This window comes from Orycteropus afer, unplaced genomic scaffold, assembly GCF_000298275.1.
Source record: "Orycteropus afer afer isolate SDZICR_OR568_19922 unplaced genomic scaffold, OryAfe1.0 scaffold00252, whole genome shotgun sequence".
Lineage (NCBI taxonomy): Eukaryota > Metazoa > Chordata > Mammalia > Tubulidentata > Orycteropodidae > Orycteropus > Orycteropus afer.
This window is the reverse complement of record NW_006921839.1, coordinates 5,225,298-5,236,744: the sequence shown is the minus strand read 5'-3', so window position 1 is coordinate 5,236,744 and position 11,447 is coordinate 5,225,298. Positions and strand designations below refer to the sequence as shown.

The 11,447-nt window shown below is 39.0% G+C and overlaps 1 protein-coding gene across 1 annotated transcript in view; it reads right to left on the bottom strand.

Annotated features, from left to right (window-relative positions):
* Positions 1 to 11,447, bottom strand: part of LOC103204547 (cytochrome P450 7B1) — a 48,385-nt gene that overhangs the window by 11,548 nt on the left and 25,390 nt on the right. The window lies entirely within an intron of this gene.

Sequence of the window (11,447 nt, the reverse complement as noted above, 5' to 3'; positions counted from 1 at the left end):
TTCTGGTTAGCAGTAAAGTGCCTTAGGCACTATGCTACCAGAGCTCTTGTTGTTGTTGTTGTTGTTGTTATGTGCCGTCGAGTCGGCCCCGAGACCAGAGCTCTTAGTTAGTGTAAATGGTTTGTGTTCAACTACTAACTTAAAGGTTGGTAGCTCAAATCCATCTGGAGATGCCTTAGAAGAAAGATCTGGTGATCTACTTATACAAAGATTACAGTCATGAAAACACTATGGAGCATAGTTCTACTTTGTAACACATGGGGTCGCCGTGACGGCAATGACTTGACAGCAATGGATTTTTTTTGTTGGTTTATTTTTTAATTCCTGAAAAGTACTCTCTACTTCCTATTAAAGCTCATTACCAATAGCCTTAATTTCAAAGGAAAAATGTTCTTAATCATATCTGTGGAACATCAATAGAGTGGTGTGGGGGCTGGAAGAGTGAGGCGGGGCTGTAGGGAGACAGCTGTGGCACCTGTTCCAACTAAGCTTGCAGGTGATTCACAGTCAGGAGGCAGCAGCACTGTGCTCGGGCCGGAAATCATTAATTAGGATTTTTGTAGGAAAGTATGGTCTGAAAGAGAAGGGTGCTTGTGTTATGGGTATACACATCGGAAATTACACCAACCTTCAGAACAGTGGGTTATTTCACCAACCTTCAGAACAGTGACACCTTTAAAGCCAGGCTTAGCCATTTAATAACCACTTAGGCAGTTAATAGTAAAGTAATTGTAGTAGTGCTTCTGAGACAGCTTAACACTTAATTTCTTTTATGCTAGCTGTAAATAAAATATGAGTGAGCATTTGCTGGAAAAATTTCAAAGAGAAAATACTTTTATAAGCTTCAGGAGAAAATGATATTTTCCTCAGTATTCAGGGAAAATAACAGCCACCATCATCTCCTGGAAGATTCCAGAAGCCGAATGTCCTTGCTTTCCCAGTGGCCTTCACCTTTTGCTCCTAGCACGACAGATTTTATGGCTAATTTCCGGCAATTTATCCTGGCAGTTTGAGGAGGAATTCCTTTGGGAATAATATGCATAATTTGCATAAATCATTCTGATAGCATGCATATCAGCATGTAGCCCCTGTCTAGGTCTGCATCTCTCTCTTCATAATCAAAACTGACTATGTTTCCACCAGCATGAATGGGCCCTAGAATATAGAGCTTGATTCTTTCTAATCAGCAACGTGAAAAAGCTCCAAATTGAGGGTTTTTTCCCCCCTTCACATTATAACAAATGGTTGTGTTTATGGCTTGTAATTGAGAAACACACACACACACACACACACACACAGCCTCAGTAGTCAGCAACGCTCTAAAACACAGAGTACCCAACAATTATTAGATTATTAGATGTAAGGTCTTCAGTGAAGGCTTGCATCAGCCAAAAAATAAAGATAAATGCTAGTTTGCTAAAATTTAAGGCTATGCCCAGTTTGCAAAGGGATATCAGCGGCTCCAGTGCCTTCTCACAGGGGGTTTTTCCTTAAGCATGCATTTGTCTAAAGAAATGAGGCTGTGGCCAGCTCTGTGTGGCCAGTGTGGTGATTCAATGTGACGTACAGTGAGGCTGTGCATATTCTTTTGGACTGCCTTTGTTACTATAATCAGGCAGAGTCAAGTTGGCATGTTGGTGATGAGGCCAGAAAAGAACTTTGGTTTTGGAACATGGAAACCACTGCAGATAGCCACAAGGAACATGGCACAATGAATTTCAACTGGCAGCTCACCAGCAACCAAAATTTCTATGGTGCAAAGGAAGGGTCAGCATCCCATGGACAACGGCTGCCTTTGTTGCATAAACAATAGCAGAGCATCATTTTCGTTTTGGTATGAAATGGTTGCTGACATATGCAGCAGCACTGTTCACTCAACAAGTCCAGTAGGGTGTGGGGAGAAGAAATACAAAAGCAAAATAATTGTGGGGTGGCTGCTTTGAAAGGGCAGGCATTTAACAGTCTGAATAACATGGTCACATCCTATTGGTTGACGATCTTGCAGAAAGCATGGCAGCTTGTGCCCACTGCAGTATCACAAATGACAATTGGGCAAGCATATCTTATGCAGAAGTTAATCACAATAATGGAGCACAAAGTGTGGCTTAGTGGTCAGATCGTAAATGACAAATCCGTTTCACCTTCCAGTACCAGTTAGGCACGCAAGGCAGGCTTGGCTCTTGCTTTGAGCGATCATGCCGATAATCATTAGATGACAAAAATAATGAGTTGCATTATTATCAACAATGAGGAGTGGGGCTTGGGTGGAACTGCGGTGCAACATACAGACACAAAAGCAAGCAGCTTTTCCACTAGCCCCAGCACGAACGTGGGCAGAGCTATATGTTGAGAAGAATGACAACTGCACAATAAAACATTGCAGACTCTACTTGTAGTTGTCATAGTTGAGCAGACACCAGCCAATGCCACTGACAGACCAGCTGGGCCCTGGGAGGGCTTCCATGCTGCACCAGGAGGTACAGTAAATTATCTTGCACGGTAGAGCAACATCTGTTTCTATGCTAGTGCCGAACAAACAAGGCAATTTAAAACATACCAAGGGATAACCAAACAACAAATGAACATGACCCTCATTTTCTTCCCCCTTCTCACACATGAGGTGCTAAACTTTATTGTGCAAGCACTCCAAGAAAGAGAAGCCAGGTTGCTATTTGATAAGGTGTTGTCAGAGAGATTGTACATATTTCCAAAATGGAAAAGAAAAAGCTTATAGTATTGTTATTCTTAGAAACTTCCCCTTTCTATCATCATTTCTTTTAAACCAACGCTAGCACTCAGTTCTTCAATTTGCTCTAGAATTAAAAAAAAAAAAAAAAAACAACTTTCCATATACTTATAAATATTCAGTCTTTAAACCTAATTTGCTATACTTAGTTCACATGCCTTCAAGCATTTGTCTTCCAATTTCCACTGAATAAATGCGTACTAATGAGAACTAGAGCAAGCTGCCGAGGCAAAGCTGGGTGACTTGGGTCTGGCCTGCCACCAGCTTGTGATAGGCGGGCAAATTGAGTTAAAATGAAAAGTCTTGTCAGCTGAAATTCAACATGGTAGCCAAACAGCAAGCTGTCAATCATCCAGCCAAAACAAGGGACTGCAGGTAATAAAAGGTCATTGTAAATCATTAGTGCACTTGGCTTTCATATGCAAGTTAATTTTAATTAAACATGATCTCTTATCTGTAAATGTTTTATAAAACTTATTGTGCATAATGGATTGTTAATTTATACTAACACTTAGCAGGTAATAGGGCCCTTTAATTATTATAATGCATTGTAGGAAAATGATTATCAAGAATGCAAATATTTGGGGGGATCATTTACACTGGGCATTGCAAAGGTCCCAACAACTGCAACTGTGATTAAGATAAGGCTGCCTGTCCTGTATTAAGAACTGGGCTTTACCAATCAGTATACACTAGGAAATTGAATTACAAAAGTCCCACAATGAACTCACAATTCAGAGCCTGCATTACCTCTATTACCTTGCTAGGAGAGATTCGTTTCTCTTTTCAGGATTTAAAACCATTCAGACTAAGCATCTCTTTAACCAAAACCAAAAAAAAAAAAAAAAGGCAGAAAGAAAGAAAGAAAAACTGGGGAACAAATAACTGCCAAAGAAAAAGGCAAATGAAAGGAACTGCGGGTAAAGAATGGTGTCTAGCCTTTCTCTTTTGACCTCAGATCCCAATTCTGGCTGTAGTAAATGATAGATGATTCTAATTTGCAGATTTAAAGCACCAGAGCAGTTCATGACAATCAATAATGCATGTTACACACATACACAAGCACATCCGGGTTTCTGCCTGACACTTAGGCCATGACTGTATATGTGGAATGAATGTACTGTGACATGACCAGGCTGTTAATTTGGGTCACCTTAATGATTGGTGCAGACTGTCATACCATCTGATTAGCCATGGCGATCAGTGGACAGCAGTGATGGCTGGAATTAAAGGAACAGTCATGCCGTGTGGCAGTCTGCTGGGGTGACTACTTGGATAGTCTTTAAAAAGGAGGCAGAGAGGGGGAGAGGAAGAGGTGGTATGCTCTAGAAAGTGTGATGAAACAGGCTGAGGCTCAAGATGTGTTTTCTTTTACATAATTGCCTTCAAGACAGGTGAGAGGGTAAATAAGAAATTGTGATAATTAATCAAATAATTTGAGGCAAAATAATGAATCTCTGGCTCAAAGATTGTATATTTTAAGTAAAGTTAAAAATAGATCTGAAAGGTGGAAATAAGCCACGTGTTCATCAACAGATGAATGGATAAATAAAATGTGGTATATACATACGTTGCTGTTGGTAGGTGCTGTTGAGTCGGTTCTGGCTCACAGCAATCCTGTGTACAACAGAACAAAACACTGCTCCATCCTGTCCATCCTCACAATTATTGCTATGTTTGAGCCAGCTGTTGTAGCCATTGTGTCAATCCATCTGCTTGAAAGCTTCCTCTTTTTCCTTACCTTGTACTTTACCAAGCATGATGTCTTTCTCCATGTCCAAAGTAAGTATGTGAGAGGAAGTCTCACCATCTTTGCTTCAAAGAAGCATGTTAACTGTACTTTCAAAACAGATTTGTTCGTTCTTCTGGCATTTCACGGTATAGTCAATATTCTTTTCCAACACCATAATTCAAAGGCATCAATTCATCTTCAGTCTTCTTTATTCATTGTCCAGCTTCTGCATGCATATGAGGCAATTGAAAATACTAGGGCCTCAAATAACCTTAGCCCTCAAAGTCACATCTTTGTTTTCAACACTTTAAAGAGGTGTTTTGTAGCAGGTCTGCCCAATGAAATACATTGTTTGATTTCTTGACTGCTGCTTTCATGAACGTTGACTGTGGATTCAAGTAAAATGAAATACTTGACAACTTCAATATTTTCACTGTTTATCATGATACTGTTTATTGGTCCAGTTATGAGGATTTTCTTCTTTTTTTTGAATGCAATTTTATTGAAATATAATTTATGTACAGTGAAATACACAAAATTAAAGTGACATGGGTCAATGCATTTTTTTTTTTTTTTGCAGTGTTTCCCCCCCTCCCCTCCCACCCTTGGCAACCAACAAAGAAAGTTTCCCTCCATATATAAACCTTTCCTTGACCCTCCACAACAATGAACTAATACTATATTTGTCCTGTGATTGACTTATTTCACTCAGCATAATGTCCTCCAAGTTCATCCATATTAATGTGGTGTTTTGCAGACTCTACATTATTCTTTAGTGCTGCATAGCATTCCATTATGTGTATGTAGCATAGTTTGGTCATCCATTCTTCCACAATAAATCTTAGAGATAAGTCCCTTGTCAGATATGTAATTATCTGGAAATATGAATTTGTTACCTTCATTTTTGTTACATGCTTTTTTGTGGTGTCAATTTCTTTGTTCCATATAATTTTCTATGCTGAGCTCATTTTGCTTATGAATCGTGCTATCACTTCCTTCATTGCTATTGTTTTAGTATTTACTGAATATTGGTGCTGGTCCTCTTTTTTGATGTGAAGGTTTATCATTTTTTTTTTAGGTTACCCTGTGATTTATAGTTTTCTTCCCAAGTTTAGAACAGTCCGTTCTATCTTGTAGTTGTCTTGACTTTCCTACCTTCTAGAAGTTCTGTAACGGAACAGTTTTTTCCCTCTTTTTGGTTTGTAGTTGTCCTCATTTGTCGATTGATGTCTCTGGTTCCCTGTTTACAATCTTGTAGGCGTCTTTACTTTGGATACTTTCATAGCTGGGTTGGTTTCTGGGTTATATTATCGTGTGAAATATCGTATTCCTTTTGATAGTATCCCACATGAACCTGAGGCTTTCTTCATTTTGTCTTGATCTTTTTCTGATTTATCCCTTTCCAAATAAGTGTTCAGGTATACACCTTCAATCCCCCTAATTCTGTCTTCCATTGATTCAATTCTGCTCCTTTGCCCATTCAACGTCTTATCTATTTCTTAAAATTTCATATTAATCTTCTGGATTTCTGTCTGTAGATTTTGTATCATCTCTAATTTTTCATTTATTTTGTCATTTTGTTCTTGTATTGTCTTTTGAAATTGTTCTAGGGTTTTCTCTGTGTTTTTCTTGATCTGTCTCTCAATTCATTGAAGATATCTAAATATAATTCTTTTGAATTCCTTACCAGGGAGTTCCAATGCTGTGTCTTCCTTAGGGATGTGTTTTGGGTCTGTATCTTGGTCTCTTGTTTCTCCTGCTCTATCTTGCTTCTTTGTGTGGACAATGATGCTTTGTTGTCTCTGAGGCATTGTGGCATTTTTGTGTTTATATTTAATTGGTGATTGTATGTTGGAGTGACTTGCCCATGATTTTTGTTTTCTTTGTATGTTATCTATGCAAACAGGGTATTGTGCTGTGCTCCTCTATTCACTAGTTGCCAGCACTTATACACTCCTCACCACCTGTCTCCTTTCCTGTTGTCAGTCTCTTGTATGTCCCTGCTGACCTTGGCAAACAGAGCCTATTCTTAGGTCCCTGATATCCGAATGAGAATGCTGTCACTTTAAAATCCAAAATGGTTGCCACTTGTAAAGGTTCAAAATGGCTATATCCTTGGTCACTTTATATATCCAAAATGCCTGCTGCTTGTAAACATTCAAAATGGCTGCACCCTTGGTCACTTTAAATATCCAAAATGGCTACCACATGTAAACAATCAAAATGACTGCACAGTCTGGACAGCAGAAAGTCAATAGCTCAGGTTTTCTACCTCCTTGCTGTGTCCCTTCCTAGTCACAGGCCACCAGCACAGACATCCTTGCAGCCCTTGGTGACTAGGCCTAATCTTTATGTCAATTCTCAGGTCCCAAAACCTGTTGGAAACATTCAGGCTGTTGGTCCTGTCAGGGTAGCTGACAGTCTGCAGCTCCGACTGTCTCTGTACTCACTGTTTTCATTCAGGTTTTTCCACTAGTTGGTGCCTAATCCACTTCTGTATAGTTCCTTTCAAAGGTCAGGGCTCCAGGATTATCTTCTGTATCTCTGTCAATTTGTTTTTCTTTTTTTTGTTGAAGAGAGTCTTTGTCGCTTGTCTGCCTATTTTTCCATCTTACCAGAAGTCCTTTTTCTTCTTTATGTTGAGATGTAATGCTTGCTGAAAGCTGTAGTCTTTGATCTCCACCCACCACTTATCTGTCAGTTTGTCCTACTCTAGTGTCTTGTGTGTTGCTGTGATGCTGGAAGGTAAGCCATGTGTATCTCAAATATCAGCAAGGTCACCCACAGTGGTCAGGTTTCAGCTGAGCTTCCAGACTAGGACAGAAGAAGGATCTAAAGGTCTACTTCTAAGAAAATGGCCACTGTCTGACACAATGCCAGAAGAGCAAACTCTCAGGTTGCAAGACACTCAAAATATGACTGAAAAGAGGTACCTCTACTTAAGTGATGCCTCCTTAAACAGAGTTGACCTTAATGATGTGGATGTAGTAAAGCTTTCAAGACCTTCATCTGCCAAAGTGGTAATCAATAATGAGAAGAAACAGATGCAAACATTCATTAAAAATCAGAATGTAGAATATGCAAAGAATGAATCTAGGAAAAGTTGGATGTTTTCAAAAATGAAATGGAATACTTGAAGATTGATATCCTAAGCATTCTAAAAAAAAAAAAAAAATACTGTCATTGATTCGACTCTGACTCATGACAAGCTGACAGGACAGGGTAGAACTGCCCTATAGGATTTCAAAGGTTGTAAATCTTTATGGAAGCTAACTGCCACATCTTTCTCCTGCAAAGCAGCTGTTGGGTTTGAACCCTGGACTTTTTTGTCACCAGTCAAGCACTTAACCAGTGCACTATCAGTGAGCTGAAATGGACTAATACTGGCTATTTTAAATCAGAAAATCATATGGCTCATTATGCTAGGAATGACAAATTAAAGAGGAATGATGTCATATTCATTATCATTGTATATGCATACATTGGAGTAGTATTCAGCAATATATAAAGGGAAATGAAGATCTGATATATGCCAATACATGGATGAATCCTGAAGACATTATGTTCAGTGAAATAAGCCAGACTCAAAAGGTCAAATATTAATATGACTCCAATTTTATGAACTACCTAGAATAGTTAAATCCACTGAGACAAAAGATTAGTGGTTATTAGGGGGAAGGCCAGGGTAAGGGTGGGGTGGAAGTGGGGATAATGGGAAAAGAAAGAAAGAAAGAAGAAAACTATGAGTGTATTTGATATACAGAAGAATTTAAAAAAAAATCTGAATTGGCATAAATGTTTACCTTCATTCTGCATTGCACAGAATGGTTTTTGTTAAATACAGAAATGCAAATTTAACATTCATTAAACATTTATTAAGGTCCTACTCTGCTTAAGGGACAGGGCCAGTGCTTCCAGGATAAAAAGGTAACACTGGCTTTGTCCCCAGAGCTAAAATTTTCTTCCCTCTGAACTCCACTCTTCAGAAAACACATAGCCAAAACATCTAATCATTCTTCCATGTAACAGCTCTTTAAACATATTTAAAAGCAGCTATCATGTGATTCCTTTAAATGTGTCAGACATGATGTGGCCTTCAGTTCTTTTTTCCAACCTGGATGAATTCAATTAGTCATTGGCCTCTTAAAATGTGGCAGAATTGAGTGTATTACTTCCATTGGAAAGTTAGAAAAAACTACCACTTTCTTTGCTCTAAACTCACTGCTATCGAGTCAATTTTGACTCATAGCAACTCTCCTTGGGTTTCCAAGGTGGTATCACTATGGAAGTAGATTGACCAATCTTCCTTCTGAGGAGTGGCTGGTGGGTTTGAACCACCAGCCTCTGGCTAGCAGTCAAGTGCCTTAGGCACTATGCCACTAGAGTTCCTATTTCTACTGATGGCTCTTGGGAGCATCTGAGCAATTGATTTTTGAAACAGTACCACCACTGATTTATTTTAAGTTGTCTGGTATCCAGTGGTCATTAGCCCTGGTTGCCCATCAGAAACACCTAGCATGGGTTTTTTAAAAATAAATGTTTAACCCCTAGACCAATGGAATCAGAACCACTGCATTAACCAAAACCTTTCAATTAGTGGTTCTGAATGTTTGTTGCCTTTTAGGATGACCAGGAATTGGTTTTAAAAAACTCAATGCTCCATCCCAGACCAATGGCACCAGAACCATTGCATTAACAAAATTCTTTAAATTAGTGGTTTTGAACTTTGGTTGCACATTAGAATCACATAAAAAAAAAAAAAAAAAAAAGAAAGAAAAAGTTCACTGCCTTTGAGTTGTTTCTACTCATAGCAACCCCTCCTTGGGTATCTCTATGGGAGGAGATTGCCCAATCTTCCATTCTAGGAGTGGCTGGTGGGTTTGACCCACAAGCCTTCTGGTTTGCAGTCAAATGCCTTAAGTATTACACCACCAGAGCTCCCTAGAATCACATAGGGGAACTTTTAAAGCTGGCCAGCACCCCAGTCCAATTAAATCAGAATCTTTGGGGGTTGGAGTAGGTATGAGTGTTTTTTTTTTTTTTGAAGCTCCTCAAATAATTCCAATGAGGGTGCAAGGCTGACAACCACTGCTTTAACCATTTTTCTGGTAAGCCACACATCTCCTCATCTTATTCTTATGCCATTGATTTTTAGAGCCACGTATAATAATTTGCATTCTTACTAAGTTTGTTTCCATCATTCATTGTTTTAATTAACTGTTTTAGCTTTGAGTTGATCTGAAGGTTTGATCAATATCCAAATCAGTATTTTTAATTTTTCAGTTGATGCTTCCTTATTTTTATATAAAAATCCCACTACCCACTTCCCTGGGGGAGACCAGGAAGGAAGCAAGCCAGAACAGTGGGTTTGGAGTGGCTGAGGAAGACCAGGAAGGAAGTGAGCCAGTGGTGGGTTTGGAATGGCTGTGGAGATCAGGAAGTGAGTGAAGTGGTTTGGAACAACTAAAGGAGATGAACCTGTCTGTCAGTTTGTTTTACTGTGGTGGCTTGAGTGTTGCTGTGAGGCTGGAGGATATGCCACCAGTGTTTCAAATGCCAGCAGGGTTACCCATGGTGGACAAGTTTCAGTGGAACTTCCAGACTGTCTTGACAGACTTGGAAGAAGGAAAAGGACATCCACTTCTCAAAGAATTGGCCAGTGAAAACCTTATGAATAGCAGTGAAACACTGTTTGATACATTACTGGAAAATTTCATGAATAGCTCTGAAACATTGTCTGACATAGTGTCAGAAGATGAGTACCTTAGGTCAGAAGGCACTCAAAATAGGACTAGGGAAGAAGAGCTGCTTCCTCAGAGAAAAGCACATCTTAATGATGTGGATAGAGTAAAGCTTTTGGGACCTGCATTTGCTGATGTGGAATGACTCAAGATGAGAAGAAACAACTGCAAACATCCATTAATAATCGGAACATGGAATTTACAAAGTATGAATCTAGGAAAATTGGAAGTTGTAAAAAATGAAATGGAATGTATAAAGATCGACATCCTAGGCATTAATGAATTGATATGGACCGGTTTTGGAAATTTTGAATCAGGCAATCATATGATCTACTATGCCAAGAATGAGAAATTGAAGAGGAATGGTGTGTCATTCATCATCACAAAGAAAGTATCAAGATCTATCCTGAAGTACAACGCTGCCAGTGATAGGATAATATCCATATGCCTACGAGGAAGATCTGTTAATACTACCATAATTCGAATTTACTCACCAACCACCAAAGCCAAAGATGAGGAAACTGAAGATTTTTATCAACTTCTGCAGTCTGAAATTGACCAAACATGCAACCAAGATGTGTTGATTATGAATGGTGATTAGAATGCAAAAGTTGGAAACAAAGAAGAATCACCAGCAGTTGGAAAATATGGCCTTGGTGATAGAAATAATGCTGGAGATCACATGATGGAGTTTTGCAAGACCAACGACTTATTCATTGCAAATATCTTTTTTCAACAACACAAATGCCTGCTATACACATGGACTTTGTCAGATGGAGTACACAGGAATCAGACTGACTACATCTGTGGCAAGAGACGATAGAGAAGCTCAATATATTTGGCCAAAACAAGGCCAGGAGCTGATTGTGGAACAGACCATCAACTGCTCATCTGCAAGTTCAAGATGAAGGTGAAGACAATTAAAAGTCCACAAGAGACAAAATATGACCTTGATTATATCCCTCCTGAATTTAGAGACTATCTAAAGAAGAGATTTGATGCACTGAACACCAATGACCAAAAACCAGAGGAAATGTAGGGTGACATCAAGAACATCATCCATGAAGAAAGCAAAAGGTCATTAAAAAGACAGAAAAGGAAGAAAAGACTAAAATGGATGTCAGAAGAGACTCTGAAACTTGCCTTGAATTGAGACTAGCTAAAGCTAATGGAAGAAATGACAAGATGAAAGAGCTGAACAGAAGATTCCAAAGAGCAGCTCAAGAAG